The sequence below is a fragment of the Aquarana catesbeiana genome, linkage group LG02 (genome assembly GCF_042186555.1).
Source record: "Aquarana catesbeiana isolate 2022-GZ linkage group LG02, ASM4218655v1, whole genome shotgun sequence".
Classification (NCBI taxonomy): Eukaryota; Metazoa; Chordata; class Amphibia; order Anura; family Ranidae; genus Aquarana; species Aquarana catesbeiana.
In genome coordinates this window covers 162533592-162552958 of record NC_133325.1, presented here as the reverse complement: position 1 = coordinate 162552958, position 19367 = coordinate 162533592, and the positions used below count along the sequence as shown (strand labels likewise).

Below are 19367 nucleotides of genomic sequence, written 5' to 3'. Positions count from 1 at the left end.
AAAGCGCTATGTAATTGTTGGCGCTATATAAATACTGTATAATAATAATAATAATACCTGGTACGTGATTTGGCGGCAAGTAGTTAATAGTCTGAATTATGTTGTACATAGGATTACAAAAGGCTTGTTTAAGGACAGATTAAGGTATTTTATGCTAGTTTGATGTAAAAAATACATATATACCACAACTTCAGGCAACCACTAAACACACAGATAAAATCTAAGGAGGAGAGCTCTGGGAGTTGTATGGAGGGAAGAGAAACAAACCCTTCCAAACAGAACACAGGAACAGAGCTGAGGCAATCAGCTGGAGCACCTTCCCCTGTCACCATTTTACTCTTGGTGTCAGGAAAACTTGTCAGAAGTGACCCATACAGATAGCAGAGGAACTAAGCAGCAGACAGAAATGACACTTATGCCCTGTACACACGGTCGGACTTTGTTTGGACATTCCGACAACAAAATCCTAGGATTTTTTCCGATGGATGTTGGCTCAAACTTGTCTTGCATACACACGGTCACACAAAGTTGTTGGAAAATCCGATCGTTCTAAACGCGGTGACGTAAAATGCGTACGTCGGGACTATAAACGGGGCAGTGGCCAATAGCTTTCATCTCTTTATTTATTCTGAACATGCGTGGCACTTTGTCCGTCGGATTTGTGTACACACGATCGGAAATTCCGACAACGGATTTTGTTGTCGGAAAATTTTATATCCTGCTCTCAAACTTTGTGTGTCGGAAAATCCGATGGAAAATGTGTGATGGAGCCTACACACAGTCGGAATTTCCGACAACAAGGTCCGTCGGAGAATCCGACCCTGTGTACGGGGCAATAGTGCTCTTAATTGAGACAAGTACACACTATAGAGGGATATGCTTTGTTCATATTTCACGTCGGATGTTTACAGCCACTTTAAATCGTTCTACCACACAGCACAGCCCTGTCTGGTAAGGCAAACTTCTCTACTGCAGTTAAATAAATGCAACTTGTCCCCAACAAATCTCTGGGACAGACTGATAAACTCATCTGGCACTCTGCTTTTCCCTTCTGTCAGCAAACTACTGCTTAGCACGAACTCTGACTCCTTGTACTACTACTCCCTTCGTCTGAGCTCTGCTCAGGGCTTCCAAGACCCCCATACCAATTCAAATTCCCATACTTACATTGCTGGCATTTAAAAGTACATTTACTGACTAATTAATGAAAACAAGGCTTGCAACAATGTGTCTTTTATATCTGTTATAAAGGCAGAAAGTTTTTTATCTTAATGCATTCTATGCATTAAGATTAAAAAACTGTGTGTAGTAACCTCCCCAGCACCCCCTAATTACTTAACTGAGCCCCTTCTCTCTCCAGTGATGTTCACAAATGTCTAAGCCGTCTGGGGCACTCCTCCTGACTGGCTGAGACAGCAGCGGCGCCATTGGCTGCCGCCGCTGCAGATCAGTAAGTCAATCAGGGAAGAGAGGGGGCTGCGTGTCTGAATGGAGCCATGACTTGGCTTGGGTGCCCCCATAGAGAGCTGCTGGCTGTGGGGGCACTCAATAGGGAGGGAGGGGCTAGGAGCAGCAAAGAGGGACCCGAGAAGAGGAGGATCTGGGCTGCTCTGTGCAAAACCAACTGCAGAGAGGAGGTGAGTATAACATGTTTGTTATTTTTATTTTTTTTGTAAACGAGTCTTTACTTTAATCACTTTAAATAGTATTGGTAAAGTCACCATTGGATCAGTAATAAAACGGTAAGCCATCATTTTTTTTTCCAATTAATTTTTTTTTTCTCATTTTAAACTAGGAATTTATGACAAATATCTCACCAACTGCTTAGATGGTGTACACCTTAAAATAAAATGTTTTCTACAAAAGCAAAAGGGGTTCTCTTTAAATGTCCTACTCTAAATAAGTCAAATAGCTGGAATACGTCACAACACCACACACAGTACTGCTTTTAACAAAGAGGGGCTTAATATAAGAGCTTCTCTAGCATGATTTGTAATGTTCGGATTTCCGCTTCCTCTCTCCTGGCTGACTAGGTCTTTATGTTTTTGCTCCTCAGCAGGTTGAATGCGTCTCGCCTCCCCCACCCTCCTCATTTGGATTGGTTGCCATGGTAACTTCCTGGTTTTTGTAGAAGCAGAAAGAGATCAGGCAAACAGCATGGGCTTACAGAACTGAGCCAACCCAGAGAGCAGAAATCTAGACAGGCCATGGAAAAATGTCGTAAATCTATCACGCATAAATCAAGAAAATCTAGTAAAAAGGTCATATTTTTGCAATTAAAAAGAAAATCAGGGAACCCGTAACATTTTTGCATATGTATTTTTCCTGTATATCTGTGCTGTCAAATGAAATCCTGACCCCATAATGGGTAAAAGTATTGTCCAGATCAGCATTATTCAGATGAGCTCCATTATTCGAACCTTTACAGTGTCTAAGCATCCCCTATACCACACAAATGCTAATAATTCTTACCATGGCTACCACTTGTTTATACTGCTTAAAGAGGAACTGCAGTCTGCTCACATAATTTGTAATAAAAACATCTTTGCCATTCTGGAGCTTCCCTCCAACCACTTTGCATATTATTTTATATATACTGTGATTCTGTACTTGCCAAATATGCTGCAGAAATCTCCCTCCACTGAGTCTGGCTGCATCCATTTTAACTGTGGGCAGCTGAAGTTGCTGCCTGTTCACTTCCTGGATTTACACAGACACACATCTCCAGCCCTGCAACTCCCATTGGCTTATGACTCATCCCCCCTCCCTTCCTGGCAAACTCTCACGAGAGTGAGAGAGAGAGCTGTGCATGATGTCATAAGCCCCTAGGCTTTTTACCAGATAAGAAACAGGAAGTGGGCTGTATAACCACTTGCCGACTGCTGCATGCCGATATACGTTGGAACAATGGCAGCGTTGGGCAAATGAGCGTACCTGTATGTCCCCTGTAATTGGCGGGGCTTGCGGGCGCGCGCCCGCCGCGCACAATGTGACAGTGCCCGTGGGACCCGCGGACTCTATGTCCGCCGGTCTCCTGGCGATCGTGTCACGGAGCCGCAGAACAGGAAGATGCCTTCGTAAACAAAGCATTTCCCCGTTCTGCCTTGTGACATGACAGAGATCACTGCTTCCTGTCATCGGGAGCAGTGATCGCTGTCATGTGACTGGAAGCCCATCCCCCCCCAGTTAGAATCACTCCCTAGGACACACTTAACCCCTTGATCGACTAGTGTTTAACCCCTTCCCTGCCAGTGTCATTTACACAATAATCAGTGCATTTTTATAGCACTGATCGCTGTATAAATGACAATGGTCCCAAAATAGTGTCAAAAGTGTCCGCCATAATGTCACAGTCATGATAAAAATCGCAGATCGTTGCCATTATTAATAAAAAAAAAAAATAATAAAAATTGCCATAAAACTATTCCCTATTTTGTAGACGCTATAACTTTTGCGCAAACCAATCAATATATGTTTATTGCGATTTTTTTTTACCAAAAATATGTAGAATACATATCGGAACTAAACTGAGGAAAAAAATCATTTTTTTAATATATTTTTGGGGATATTTATTATAGCAAATATTACAAAATATTGCTTTCTTTTCAAAATTGGCGCTCTTTTTTTATTTATAGCGCAAAAAATAAAAAATGCAGTGGTAATCAAATACCACCAAAAGAAAGCTCTATTTGTGGGAAAAAAAGGGTGTTAATTGTATTTGGGTGAAACGTTGCATGACTGCGCAGTTTTTATTTAAAGTGACGCAGTGCCGAATTGCAAAAAGTGCTCTGGTCAGGAAGGGGGTAAAATCTTCCGGGGCTGAAGCGGAAAAGGTATTTACTGGAAGAAAAAAAAATGTTTTACTATCCAAAGTTAAAACAACAAGTGCAGAAGATTTAATAGATGGAAAGTTGAAAAAAATGACTAAGGGTCCGCTTTAAGAGTTCTGGATGTCATTTAAACCAGAAAGGCATCAAAACGTGCACCCCCCCCCCTTTAATAGTTCCACAAAAGCCTCCCCCCTTATTCCTCTCCCAAAACTTTGGCCTTCCCGTCATTGACTAAAAATTACACTGAAGCCCCCAAAAAGCAGAGATATTCAGAGGAAAGATGTAAGCAGAACACACTATAGTGATTGCTACTATCATCTGACACTAGACTTTGCATAGCTTTGTACCAGGTTGTCCTACATATTAATCCAGAGCTCTGTTATTTAGCACCAGTGCCAATTGCCCCATACATTGCTTTGGATGCCCATTGGCCCTGCTAACATTAAATTGAGAAACCAAAACCAATTCTTTTACTATGACCACCCACGGTTCAATAGTTATAACAGCTAGGCATATTTTTCCTCTGCATTTTAAGTCTTTCAATCCCCTTCTAAGCCTAGGTTCATATTAATGCGATTTGGCGTGCCAAATCAGCGGCTATTGCCGGCAATGGCACAGTCCGAAACGGTGCGACGGCAACTTTGCCGCACCGATTCCCAAAAGTTATTTCTGTACTATTTTTGGCGACTTTGGCATGCGATTTGTATAGGCATCTGTGCAGGAACCCGCCCTGTCTCTGAAATCGCTCACAAAGTCGGACTGACAGGCGGGTATGAAATCCCGCTGTCAGTGTGAACCTAGACTTCAGTGCATGCAACCGAGATACATCAGTCCTAAAACTGAATTGTGTATTTTTTAATCACACGGTACATAAGGCCATGTTCATGTGCCAAGTACAGTAATTTAATGCAACAACCCAAAAGCAGTTGCTATAAATCATAAGAAATAATGTCCCACATTCCAACAAAGTTTACAGTGTAGCTTCACTCTCCAAATCAACAGTAACTATTTTTAATGCTTATGCTGCTAGCATTAGTAAATAGATAGGAAAGTATATCATATTTACTTGTTTTAAACTTTTTTTTTTTTGCATTTCTTCGGTTACTTCCTGAATTTCATGCCTAGGCACATGAAGTCATACATCCCAGGAGGATTTTCTCAACCAAGCACACCCTCCTGCCTGCATGCTTAAGCTAAAGGCAGATGGTTTGAGGAAGTAAATGTTACATAAATCATCTGACCTTACTCAAGATGGCCACGACCAGAAAGGCTAGGGGGAGAGGCAGGGGGCCGGCCCAAGACATTGTGCTGCCTGGGCCCAGGAATGAAGTGCTGACAATAGGAAGGGGTGGTAAGGAGAGGGTTAGACACAGACAGGGGTGGTAGGGGAGTTAGACGACAGGCAGGGGTGGTAAGGAGAGGGTTAGCCACAGGCAGGGGTGGTAAGGAGAGGGTTAGCCACAGGCCGCGGTGGTAATGAGGGGGTTAGCCACAGGCAGCGGTGGTAAGGAGGGGGTTAGCCACAGGCAGCGGTGGTAAGGAGGGGGTTAGCCACAGGCAGCGGTGGTAAGGAGGGGGTTAGCCACAGGCAGGGGTGGTAAGGAGAGGGTTAGCCACAGGCAGGGGTGGTAAGGAGGGGGTTAGCCACAGGCCGCGGTGGTAAGGAGGGGGTTAGCCACAGGCAGGGGTGGTAAGAGGGGGTTAGCCACAGGCAGGGGTGGTAAGGAGAGGGTTAGCCACAGGCAGGGGTGGTAAAGGAGGGGGTTATCCACAGGCAGGGGTGGTAAGGAGAGGGTTAGCCACAGGCAGGGGTGGTAAGGAGGGGGTTAGCCACAGGCAGGGGTGGTAAGGAGAGGGTTAGCCACAGGCAGGGGTGGTAAGGAGGGGGTTATCCACAGGCAGGGGTGGTAAGGAGGGGGGTTATCCACAGGCAGGGGTGGTAAGGAGGGGGTTAGCCACAGGCAGGGGTGGTAAGGAGAGGGTTAGCCACAGGCAGGGGTGGTAGGGAGGGGGTTAGCCACAGGCAGGGGTGGTAAGGAGGGGGTTAGCCACAGGCAGGGGTGGTAAGGAGGGGGTTAGCCACAGGCAGGGGTGGTAAGGAGGAGTTAGCCACAGGCAGGGGTGGTAAGGAGGGGGTTAGCCACAGGCAGGGGTGGTAAGGAGGGGGTTAGCCACAGGCAGGGGTGGTAAGGAGGGGGTTAGCCACAGGCAGGGGTGGTAAGGAGGGGGTTAGCCACAGGCAGGGGTGGTAAGGAGAGGGTTAGCCACAGGCAGGGGTGGTAAGGAGGGGGTTAGCCACAGGCAGGGGTGGTAAGGAGGGGGTTAGCCACAGGCAGGGGTGGTAAGGAGGGGGTTAGCCACAGGCAGGGGTGGTAAGGAGGGGGTTAGCCACAGGCAGGGGTGGTAAGGAGGGGGTTAGCCACAGGCAGGGGTGGTAAGGAGAGGGTTAGCCACAGGCAGGGGTGGTAAAGAGAGGGTTAGCCACAGGCAGGGGTGGTAAGGAGAAGGTTAGCCACAGGCAGGGGTGGTAAGGAGAGGGTTAGCCACAGGCAGGGGTGGTAAGGAGAGGGTTATCCACAGGCAGGGGTGGTAAGGAGAGGGTTAGCCACAGGCAGGGGTGGTAAGGAGGGGGTTAGCCACAGGCAGGGGTGGTAAGGAGGGGGTTATCCACAGGCAGGGGTGGTAAGGAGAGGGTTAGCCACAGGCAGGGGTGGTAAGGAGGGGGTTAGCCACAGGCAGGGGTGGTAAGGAGGGGGTTAGCCACAGGCAGGGGTGGTAAGGAGAGGGTTAGCCACAGGCAGGGGTGGTAAGGAGGGGGTTAGCCACAGGCAGGGGTGGTAAGGAGGGGGTTAGCCACAGGCAGGGGTGGTAAGGAGGGGGTTAGCCACAGGCAGGGGTGGTAAGGAGGGGGTTAGCCACAGGCAGGGGTGGTAAGGAGGGGGTTAGCCACAGGCAGGGGTGGTAAGGAGGGGGTTAGCCACAGGCAGGGGTGGTAAGGAGGGGGTTATCCACAGGCAGGGGTGGTAAGGAGGGGGTTAGCAACAGGCAGGGGTGGTAAGGAGAGGGTTATCCACAGGCAGGGGTGGTAAGGAGAGGGTTAGCCACAGGCAGGGGTGGTAAGGAGGGGGTTAGCCACAGGCAGGGGTGGTAAGGAGGGGGTTAGCCACAGGCAGGGGTGGTAAGGAGGGGGTTAGCCACAGGCAGCGGTGGTAAGGAGGGGGTTAGCCACAGGCAGGGGTGGTAAGGAGAGGGTTAGCCACAGGCAGGGGTGGTAAGGAGGGGGTTAGCCACAGGCCGCGGTGGTAAGGAGGGGGTTAGCCACAGGCAGGGGTGGTAAGAGGGGGTTAGCCACAGGCAGGGGTGGTAAGGAGAGGGTTAGCCACAGGCAGGGGTGGTAAAGGAGGGGGTTATCCACAGGCAGGGGTGGTAAGGAGAGGGTTAGCCACAGGCAGGGGTGGTAAGGAGGGGGTTAGCCACAGGCAGGGGTGGTAAGGAGAGGGTTAGCCACAGGCAGGGGTGGTAAGGAGGGGGTTATCCACAGGCAGGGGTGGTAAGGAGGGGGGTTATCCACAGGCAGGGGTGGTAAGGAGGGGGTTAGCCACAGGCAGGGGTGGTAAGGAGAGGGTTAGCCACAGGCAGGGGTGGTAGGGAGGGGGTTAGCCACAGGCAGGGGTGGTAAGGAGGGGGTTAGCCACAGGCAGGGGTGGTAAGGAGGGGGTTAGCCACAGGCAGGGGTGGTAAGGAGGAGTTAGCCACAGGCAGGGGTGGTAAGGAGGGGGTTAGCCACAGGCAGGGGTGGTAAGGAGGGGGTTAGCCACAGGCAGGGGTGGTAAGGAGGGGGTTAGCCACAGGCAGGGGTGGTAAGGAGAGGGTTAGCCACAGGCAGGGGTGGTAAGGAGGGGGTTAGCCACAGGCAGGGGTGGTAAGGAGGGGGTTAGCCACAGGCAGGGGTGGTAAGGAGGGGGTTAGCCACAGGCAGGGGTGGTAAGGAGGGGGTTAGCCACAGGCAGGGGTGGTAAGGAGGGGGTTAGCCACAGGCAGGGGTGGTAAGGAGAGGGTTAGCCACAGGCAGGGGTGGTAAAGAGAGGGTTAGCCACAGGCAGGGGTGGTAAGGAGAAGGTTAGCCACAGGCAGGGGTGGTAAGGAGAGGGTTAGCCACAGGCAGGGGTGGTAAGGAGAGGGTTATCCACAGGCAGGGGTGGTAAGGAGAGGGTTAGCCACAGGCAGGGGTGGTAAGGAGGGGGTTAGCCACAGGCAGGGGTGGTAAGGAGGGGGTTATCCACAGGCAGGGGTGGTAAGGAGAGGGTTAGCCACAGGCAGGGGTGGTAAGGAGGGGGTTAGCCACAGGCAGGGGTGGTAAGGAGGGGGTTAGCCACAGGCAGGGGTGGTAAGGAGAGGGTTAGCCACAGGCAGGGGTGGTAAGGAGGGGGTTAGCCACAGGCAGGGGTGGTAAGGAGGGGGTTAGCCACAGGCAGGGGTGGTAAGGAGGGGGTTAGCCACAGGCAGGGGTGGTAAGGAGGGGGTTAGCCACAGGCAGGGGTGGTAAGGAGGGGGTTAGCCACAGGCAGGGGTGGTAAGGAGGGGGTTAGCCACAGGCAGGGGTGGTAAGGAGGGGGTTATCCACAGGCAGGGGTGGTAAGGAGGGGGTTAGCAACAGGCAGGGGTGGTAAGGAGAGGGTTATCCACAGGCAGGGGTGGTAAGGAGAGGGTTAGCCACAGGCAGGGGTGGTAAGGAGGGGGTTAGCCACAGGCAGGGGTGGTAAGGAGGGGGTTAGCCACAGGCAGGGGTGGTAAGGAGGGGGTTAGCCACAGGCAGGGGTGGTAAGGCAGATTTTTTTTTGAGACATCGAGAACACCCCCAACTCAAGTCCATGAATTTATACATATATACAATAATTGTGTATATATTAGTGTATATATGATATATACACTAATACATAACAACAAAATAAAATTCATATTAGGATAATACAAGTTGTCTGATTTAGAAAACATCACAACTGATCAAACCCTTATTTCATTTGTATTTTGTGTTGAAGATATGCCAAGCTTGTTTAGCCAGAGGTAACAGGATGCTAAAGTTTTAGGAATCTGTCTCAACAGAAGGTCTTTCAGATGACCTTTGGTCTATGGGAGGGGAAGACATATGGCTATGCTTAGGTAACAGATAATGGACACAGCTAGGATACACCTGGAATCCATTAACCACTTCAGCACCGGATGATTTGGCTGCTTAATGACCAGGCCATTTTTTGTGATTCGGCACTGCGCCACTTTAACTGACAAGTGCGCAGGCGTGCGGCGCTGCACCCACACAAAATTGATGTCCTTTTTTCCCCACAAATAGAGCTTTCTTTTGGTGGTATTTGATCATCACTGCGGTTTTTATTTTTTGCGCTATAAACAAAAAAAGTGCGAAAATTTTGAAAAAAAAAACAATATTTTATATTTATAATAAATATCCCCATTTTTTTTTAAAAAAAAGCAAATTTTTTCTCAGTTTAGACCGATATGTATTCTTCTACATATTTTTGGTAATAAAAATCGCAATAAGCGTATATTGATTGGTTTGCGCAAAAGTTATAGCGTGTACAAAATAGGGGATAGATTTATAGCATTTTTATTGTTTTTTTTTTTTTTACTAGTAATGGCGGCGATCTGTGATTTTTATCGGGACTGCGACATTATGACGGACACATCAGACACATTTTTGGGACCATTGACATTTATACACCGATCAGTGGTATAAAAATGCGCTGATTATTGTAAAAATGTCACTGGCAGGGAAGGGGTTAACACTAGGGGGCGATCAAGGGGTTAACTGTGTTCCCTCACTGTGTTCTAACTGAAGGGGGGATGGGAATGTCTAGAGGAGATGACAGATCGCTGTTCATACTTTGTATGAACAAACGATCAGTCTCTTCTCCCCTCAGAGAACCGGGATCTGTATGTTTACACACACAGATCCCGATTCTTGGTGTGTCACGAGCAGCGGGCGCCCCTAGTGGCCACAGGGAAGAGCGACGTTACACAACGTTGTTTCGCCTAACCGTGCCATTCTCCTGCAGTAAAACTGCGGCGGCTGGTCGGCAAGTGGTTAAGCAGCCCACACATGGATTAGGCCTATGAGCAGTACCAACCTGAACACAGAATGCTATCAGCTCTGAATGGAGCTGGTTCACACATCTCCGTGGCGGCTGCAGAGCAAATTGCACAGGTCCTGTGCGTCTTTGGCTCCGTTTCAGGTCCAAATTCAATTCAGTCAAAAATGCGGGCCCAATCTGTCCCTGTAGCAAAGAACAGGGATGTACCCGGACACCCTGCTGTGAGCCGCATGTGAATTAAGTGTGAACCCAGCCTAAATCGCTGTGAAAATTGATAGCACTATATAAGTACCAATAATAATAATATGATAAATGCATGCTAGGGCATGTTAAGGGCCCACTGAAATAAATCTGACATGTTTAATGTATACTGTGATCTCGCTTAGTGAAGGACACAGAAAAAAGCATGCAAAAAAACATCCACTGACACATAATGACGCACAAGGGAAAGCGCAACCATGCATGGATGGAAAAAATTTTTTTAGGCCCATCGTATATTATGGAAAATTCAGAGGTCAGTTTTAATGGCAGATTTCCATTTTTTATATTACAAATATTTTTTTTATATTAGAGGCTCCACATACACCAGCCGTTGGCCAAAAAATAATTGAGGTCAATCAATGCCCAGTGTGAAATACCCCTTTCCTTGGTTATAAGAGCATTCACTATATAGGAAATATTGCTGGTACAAATTGAGTCCCCAGAAAGCGTTTTCACAGAAAGTTTAGAAACCGCAATAAGGCTGTTCTATGTGGCCGGTTTAAAGAAGAATTCCAGGGTACCAGCAGGCAGAAATTGTATCCATTACAAACAACTCGGCATGCATATTTCAGTTATAGGTATTATAGGTAGGGGCTATCAGCTCCAGTGCCCCACAACTGTCAAATGTCTCTTACAGAATTTCCAGTGATATTAAACCCAAAAGCAAACATTTATTATACTGCAGGCTTACCAGTTCTTAAATGTGATCGCTGCATTCATTTCTTTTAAGTTTTTTCATCTGGTGATCCAGCCAGTAAGCCTGTTTTTCAAAAGAACAAGCTGTCCTGAAAATGTACCAATTAGTGTGTTGAAAAAAAACATTTAACACCAACAGGGGTGCTTAAAATGATCAGCTTTTATTTATTCATGTAAAACCTTTATCCTAAAAGGGAAAACAACCGTTGCTGTAACTGCTTGTGTAACTGAATTGTGGAATGCAGTTTGGCTTCAATTTGTTAGTGTATTTAAATTTGCTAGTACTTCTATAACTCCCATCCCTCCAGACTGTCCAAAGGTGCCCCCTGTGCTGCTTCGTCCAGAATAGAGGCACTCTAATACAAGAGGTGTTTTACTGGCCAGATTACCAGGTGAAAACAGGCAACTACATCTAAGGTTTGGTAAGTTGCAATATGTTACATTTTTGGTTTATTACCAGATTTTCCCCATCCAACTTTATGGTTTTTCAGAAAATTTAGAAGGAAGATCAAAACATAAATCTAAGTGTATGTCTGAAAAAAAACAACAAACAAATCCAGCATGCCTCTGCCTCATATATAAATGCTAGGGGGTGAATTTACCTAGACAAAACACTTTGAGATATGAGCAATATTCAAGCAACTATAATAAAATTATAAACACAAATTAGCAGCTTTTGTGATCAGATTTACAGGAGGTTAAGCAATGTGCTAGTAAAAAAAAAAAGGAAAAGTGACAATTGAGGTTTACTGCTTCCTCATTTTACCTAAAAGCAGAACATTATGACCAGTGTTTCAAGGTTTATATGCAAACTAGGGCATATCCTATTTCAATAAATTTACTAAAATTACAGAACCACCTTAAAAATAGAAGATGGTATGGAAAGGTATCCATAACATTTGTAATATGACACAAGTAATCTGCACTAACCCCAGTTTAGAAAGTGAAAATTAAATATAAAAAATGATGATAAAAATATATGAAGTTATGAAAAAAATTATACTTTTTTTTTTTTCCTTTTATAACCTTTACAAAAAGAAAAATGAGAAAATTAATTTTCCTGAACAAAATTGACTAATAGTGCTGCAACCCAAAAAACCCCGGAATATTCAGTTTTAACAAATGGTAAGTGCACTCAGGTGCGCTACTAATGTCAAACAAAATTCAGTTGAAAGTATCCCTTCAGCCTAAGGGCTCTTTCACACGGGGCGGATCAGTGATGATCCGCCCCGTGAACACCCGCTTGCTCAGCGGGGATCGCTCCGATGATCAGGAAGATGACAGGTCCATCGCTGCACACTGTGCAGCAACGGACCTGTCAGAGCACCGCTCTCCCCTATGGGGGATCGGGTGATGACGGACCGTAGTGTCCGTCGTCACCCGATCCGATAACGGATGGAAAAGTAGGGTTTTCCTCCGTTACACTTTCAAATCGGAGTGGGTCGGATGTCAGCGGACATGTCATCGCTGCCATCCGACGCTCCATAGGGATACATGTATGTCTGTTTTTCATCCGGAAACAGAAGGATGAAAAATGGACATACGGATCCCTCGTGTGAAAGAGGCCTTAGTGTGCATATTTATAAAACAAACAAAAAATGTTTCAATAATGTGCAGTACATACATCCATAACATGTACCTAACACTAAAATGCTTTGCAGAATTCACATCAATATTTGCATTCGCTTTTAATGTGTGCTTTCAATTCCGGTTTCACAGTAGCGCTCGCGGATTTATTTTCCAAACATCTAATACAAGGACAAAAAAATTTCCTTCATCCACCTCAATCCTACTCGTCTTTGGCTAGTCATTCAACTTTTCCTAACCCTTTCTAAAAAAGTATTTATCCTTCCTAATGATATGAATATGTCCTTGGATGGTCCTTTTGACCAATTCTGACAATTTGAACATTTGCAGAAAAGGATTTCCATTACAGTGTGTTGATAATGTGCAAAGTACACTAACCCACAGCAACCAATCAAGAATCATCTTTTAACCACTTCAATACCGGGCACTTTCACCCCTTCCTGCCCAGGACAATTTTGAGCTTTCGGTGCTGTCGCATTTTGAATGACAATTGCGCGGTCATACAACACTATACCCAAACTAAATTTTTATAGTTTTCTTCCCACAACTAGAGCTTTCTTTTGGTGGTATTTGATCACCTCTGCGGTTTTTATTTTTTGCTAAACTAAAAAAGACCAACATTTTTGAAAAAAAATTTTTTTCTTCATTTCTGTTATAAAATTTTTATTTCTCCTTGACTGATGGGCACTGATAAGGTGGCACTGATATGTAGAATTGATGGGCACCAATAGGCGGCACTGATGGGCACCGATAGGTGGCACTGATTGGCACTGATAGGTGGCATTGATGGACACGAATAGATGGCACTGATTGGGCAGGTACTGACAGGTATTAATGCTGGGCACTGATTGGCACTGTGATGGACACTGATTGGCACTGTGGTGGGCACTGGCAGACTTTATTATTGAGGCACTGCTGGGCACTGATTGGCACATCTGATGGGGCTGTGCTGATAATCAATGTGCTGATTATCAGCACAGACCCCCCCTCCCCCGACAGGGAGAGCCGCCGATCGGCTCTCCCTGTCAGCGCGAACCGAGGATAGCCGTTTACCAGCACTTCCTGGTTCTTGCGATGATCAGCTGTGATTGGTCACAGCTGATCACGTGGTAAGAAGCCTCTGTCAGGGGGTTCTTATCATGATCGGAGATGCAGCATGTCAGACTTGGCATGACATGCACTCGAGATTGCCGCGCTGCGCGCCCCCGTGGGCGCGCACTGGCATGTTATCCTGCTGGACGTCATATGACACCCAGTCAGGATAACAGAACCACCTCCCGGCCGTCATTCTGTTATAGGCCGGGCAGGAAGTGGTTAAAGCATATCTATGGTCAAAGTGTAAAATCATATTTATTCCCACATTGCATTTCAATTATTTCTAGACTACTCCTAACAATCTGAATGATTTTGAAGTTTGTAAACTTACTTTGTAAAGATCCCCACACATTTACAGCCTTGAATTTGTGACACATAGTCAGTATGCCCTGTGAGTAGGCCTTGCTGTGTCACACATTTCACAGAGCGTGCCTTCTGAACTACAGAGGTGCTGAAAGAAGGAGTTTCAGGAGGCGGAGTCAGTGCAGGGATCACTGCTTGCAGGAAGCAAGGTACAATGGGATATGTAGTCTTTAGAAATTGAAAGTAAACAGCAGAGGAGAAGCTACAAAGCAGGCAGGGAATGCAGAGCGTTGTGGAAAGAGATGGCCAGAAGGCAGAGTTCACAACATGAAAGGAGAATTTTCAAGTATCCTTATATTGGATTGTCAAAAACTACTATTGTTTGTATTGGTATTACAATGCAATGTTATAATATAAAAGAGAAAGCTGCGGCCATAGATTTCCTTTAAAACATGACTTTAGTTAAACAAAAAAGAAAAAAAAATGCAAGAAGAGAGTTTTTGGTCAGATCAGTCTTCGCACTTTTCGGATCGGAGCGGGTCGGACGAATAACAGGATGACTACCCGAAGGGTTACTGCACAAAAAAAAAAATTAAAAAAATAAAAAACTTTAGAGATACTTCTAGCATACTGCTATTGTTTTGAACACCTGTCCTATTCAATCCGTTATACGACAGATACACAGAAAAGGAAACACCTGTTTAGAGGCCACCAACAGCTACTATTCAGAAGTTCTAGCTAGACGTTTTATCTAATGTTTTAAGATCACTGAAAGCTGGGGCATGATATAAAGCAGAGATTTTGAAAAGGTACAATAAACATGTTTAAAGTCCATCTCCAGTTCTGCCTTCCCTATCCAATTTATGCCCATCTGCCCCCTTTTTATTTTTCAAAAATCTTTGTGCATTATTCCAGGTTTCCTCTGCCCAACTGCATGATGCTCTTTTCAGAATGATTCCATGGGTCCAGCGTGGCTTCATGATTACATAATACCAGGGGGGCACATTCTTGATGCCCTGGGGGTTCACAGGAAGTTGGTTGACTGATGCTGGTTGCCATTTAACACTGAAAATAACCCGTGCTCCATCAAAGAACATTGAGGCTAATGAGGACAGTGCTGGCAAAGTACAAGGCATGAGCTACCTTAAAAAGGTAGATGCAAGGCAGCTGTAATGTTAACAACCAATTTCTGCACAAGCTTATCTGAATTCGACACAGGTAATTAAAGAAACCACTACAAAAAAAAAGTTTTTTTTAGGACTTCATTGATTTGGTCAGATTGTACTGGAAGTTGGGTTTTAAGGTGAAGATATCAATGGAAATTATTCCGTGTACTCTGTAAAGTGCTGTCAGTCAGCAAGATCAGACTGCAGTTTGGAGACAGATTTTCTATCTGGTAAAGCAAATGGAACCCCCCCCAAGTCATTATTTTTATTTTCACTATATCAAAGTACAAAGGGTATACATGAAAAAGACCCACTCTGGGTCATACTGATGCGTCATGGTGGAAAAAAGACCAATGGCACAACATCATAAAAGCATACAACCATGGAGAGAAATATGGTCATGTCTATTCACTGGACCCATTGTAGCAGTGCAAAGTACAAAAAAGTGACTGCCACATACAGCATATCATGTATAATCCTCTGCATACACAAAAATTCAAATAGAGCAGAGTAAAGAACAGGGCGAAAGCAAAAAAAAAAAAAAGGGGGGGGGGTGGGTGCGGGGTTTGGAAGGGTAAAACCTTGTTTCTCTCCCCACTGAGTCTTGCAGGGTGCACACACCTCTAGTCTCTGTTGCAATTATGTCCCCCATTTCGTTGATTTCCACGATTTTTACTAACCAGAAATGGAGGGTGCATGCCGTCGTTTCCAAGAAATAGAGATTTTTGCTGCACGCACTGAGTGCAGAACAATAGAAAGTCTATAGGTCTGTCTTTGAATTTTATGATGTTGTAACAGAAAAAAAGCTGGGTCCTGAGGGATCTCATAGACTGTAAATTTCTTTGTGATGCAATGCACTTCCGTCCAGGTGGTGTGGCGCTTGCTACATGACCAAAAAGTGTGTAGAATGTCACCTACCACTTCCTCACATCTCCAGCATGTCTCTGTACATTGTGGAAACATTCTATGAACCCTATTGGGAGTGTGGTACCATCTGATCAAAATTGTAAATCCTGACTCTTGATATCTGAAACATATTGACATTTTGTACATGAAGAGGAGCATCCCCAAATCTGTTTACTTGAAAGCGTAATGTGAAGATCCCGTTCCAGTTGGAGATATATGGTCGTTTGAAATCCGCCTTGGGAGAGCTAAGTTAAAGTGATATTAAAAAGGTACATTTAAAAAAAAATAAGAAACAGGTTATACTTACCTGCTCTGTGCATTGGTTTTGCACAGAGCAGCCCCGTACCTCTTCTTCCAGCACTGCTGGCTCCTCCTCTTCTTCGAGTGCCCCCATAGCAAGCCACTTGCTATGGGGGCACTTGTGCGTGCTCGCTCCCGAGCCCCCACTCTGTGTTCATAAGACTCACATAACAGGGCTCAGCCCCACCCCCCGCACCCACACTGGCTGTCATCACAGCCAATGAAGAGGCTAAGAACCCGGAAGAGAAACTGCACTTGTGCATATCGCTGGATTGTAATTGGGCTTGGGTAAGTATTGGGGGGGCTGCGGGGGAAGCTGCATACTGAAGGTTTTTTACCATTATGCATAGAATGCATGAAGTTTAAAAACCTTCAGCTTTTAGAACCACTTTAAATAGTACATCAGAGAGATTATGTGGTGCAGGGGCGTCTGGTCATCACACAGCCGTTTAAATTCTGTGAGTTTACAAGTGAAAGATGACACTAAGGCGAGAGAGGCCAACAAGTAGGAAAATTGTATTATATTTCAGAAGGTCAAATATGTCTAGCTTGAAACAAACATGTGTCATTAGTGCCATTAGTGTCGTGAAGTTCAGGTCCAAAAATCCTGGACCGAATGAGAAGTTTCCTAAAATGGGGAAGAACGGGGAGTAGTGTGGAAAAATCTATTTGCTCTTGAACACTTTAGAGCAAATGCACCAGATCTTACCAATGGTAGAGTGTAAACTGAGGCAAAAGGAATCCCAGTCGGGCACCAGGGGAGAGTCAATAGCAGAATGCCATTGTTTGCACCATTCAGTGACCATACCTAACTAGCACGTGTCCTGGGAGGAAGCGACATCTGGGAGCGCCCTGCATCCCTGTAGTTTTATTAGGCGCAGGATTGACTGGGGCAAATGTAATGGTTTTAGGTCCCATTAAAAAAAAAAAAAAATGTAAGAATGTTGTACTGACGCCTCTAAGAAATGAATTAGAGATATGAACTTGCAGGAGGTACAGTAAAGCAAGGCATATTGTTTATTTTATTAATAAAGCATCTGCCTAACAATGAGAAGGTGTCTGTGCCAGTTGTTCCATTTGATCACTGAAAGTAAGGGGGGGTGAGGGGAGTTATTCTCAAAAGCGTCACCTAGATTCCTGGACAGATTGGTGCCCAGGTATCCAATATGTGCCATTACCCATTTAAATGGAAAGTTAGTCTTAAAGTGCCCAATGGAGTATTCAGGTAAAGAGATGTTTAATGCGCCTGACTTCTGGAAATGTATGTGGAAACTAGAGTGAACTATTTTTGTCTGTCAAAAGGTTTGGAAGCAATATCATAGAGTTCACGATGAAGAAGAGAAGAACATCAGCATATGCTGTGATATTCAAATCAAATGGTGTCCATAAAGAGGGGTTGGCGATATCAGGATGGTCCCTAATTCTGCGAAGAAAGGGCTCTCGTGTCAGTATGAATATCAACGGGGGATTAGGGACAACCTTGCCAGGTCCCATTGTGCTTTAGAAAGTGAATTTTACCTTAGTGCAAGGAAAAAAGATCTAAATGCTCATTTTACTTACCTGAAGTCAAGATCAAGTGCTGATCTTTATTTCCATTCCACTTCCTGGGGTCCTGCTTCAGATGTACATGTCACAGCCTTTATGATGTGGACACCCCATTATTGTGAAGGTGACATGTCCTCTCTCATAGGCTTTGGAGACAGGAGAACTCATATGGGTGGTGAGGGGACCAGTGCTCAAGAAGATAAAAGAGCAGGGGAAAATATCTGCTCCCCAGGGCAGGAAATAAGCTTGGCTTATAAAGGAAACCAAGATTGTGATCCATTACACGGTGGGATGGCTAAGGAAGAGGTGTTTGGAATCAAGACTCAAAAGTAAGGTACATGATGCACAATGTACCATTTAAATTTCATCTTTCCCTGCAAATGGGCTTTAAAGTAAACATGTAATGAAAGAATAGGAGGGTTGCTATCACTAAACCTAAGCAACCACTAGCTGCCTGGCCATGTCAGGCTTCAGTACCCATCACTGAGCATAACAAAGCATGAAGCAAGCTGAGGACTGAAGTTGACAGATCAGCATTAAACTTGCAAGAGGATATACATCTTTACGCAAGATAAAACATCACCCTTTATTGGAATCCATAAGCATATCAGACCTAAAGGTCTATGTCACATCAGCTTGACTGCCCGGAAACTAGCAACTTCAGAAGCAGAAATCTGGCAGCCTCCACACTATAGTATAGGTTTTCCTAAATTCATTATTTGTGTTTAATTTACATAAAACCTATAATGGTGAGAAATCAAAGCTAGCCAGCATAGTATATGGTCAACAATCTGCGCTGTCTAGATTATTATTCTAAAGGATTTATGTAGCAACAAGCTTGCGCAGCCCTTTACACAATAATGTGAGATATTGCAGTTACAATACAATTTAAGACAAGAGAATGTACATTGGAAATATACAATACAGTAGCCTATAGATCATCTATTTAGGAGTGCATTGAAACTGTACCTTGCTGGCTGCTCACTGTACAGAGGGATACGCCACATCTCAGAAGGGAAACGCGGAGCAGTGTTGCTCGAATCCAGCATGCGTCTCCTCTCGTGATGTTAAGCAGGCGGGGAAAGTAGAATTAGCAAAATTATGTAACACTGAGTGACTGCATCCAATAACAGCAGCGTAGGCTGGCATGCCCAGCAACAGATAATCCTGAAGGGGGGCTCATAGTGAGGGGGAAAATAGAATTCACATCACTGCCTCCTTACTACACCTTCACATACTGAGTGGAAATAATATTTTGATGAAGATGAAAGGTCCCTACTGCCTGGGTCTAAGGAAATTAATTAACCGGCTCCTTGGCAACAAATCAGACTGCACGCAGACCATGTTATAGTGTATTGACAGAAAGATATCAGAAAACCTGTGCTGAGAAGTAGGTGACCACTGTTGACCTCCTTTTAAACATGCGAGGGGCCTAGCTGTCTCTGGCTTTAATACTATGAGTAACGATGCAGAACAAGTTGGCAGCCAGCCAGTGTAGTCTACAAAATTAAAATGGCGTTGAACCTAAAACCAAAAAGGTTATATATTGCAGCTCAACAATCATTAGATGTGGT

The 19367-nt window shown here is 45.2% G+C and overlaps 1 protein-coding gene across 2 annotated transcripts in view; it reads right to left on the bottom strand.

The window, feature by feature from the left end:
• The window catches only part of CSRNP2 (cysteine and serine rich nuclear protein 2), an 88228-nt gene that overhangs the window by 24134 nt on the left and 44727 nt on the right, over window positions 1-19367 (bottom strand). The window contains exon 1 of one of the 2 annotated variants that reach the window (XM_073613713.1): window positions 18763-18899. The exons of the other annotated variant lie outside the window; for it this stretch is intronic. The gene's annotated coding sequence lies outside the window, so the exon portion shown is untranslated. Of the gene's footprint in view, window positions 1-18762; window positions 18900-19367 lie in introns of those variants that run through there. 2 annotated transcript variants of the gene reach the window in all.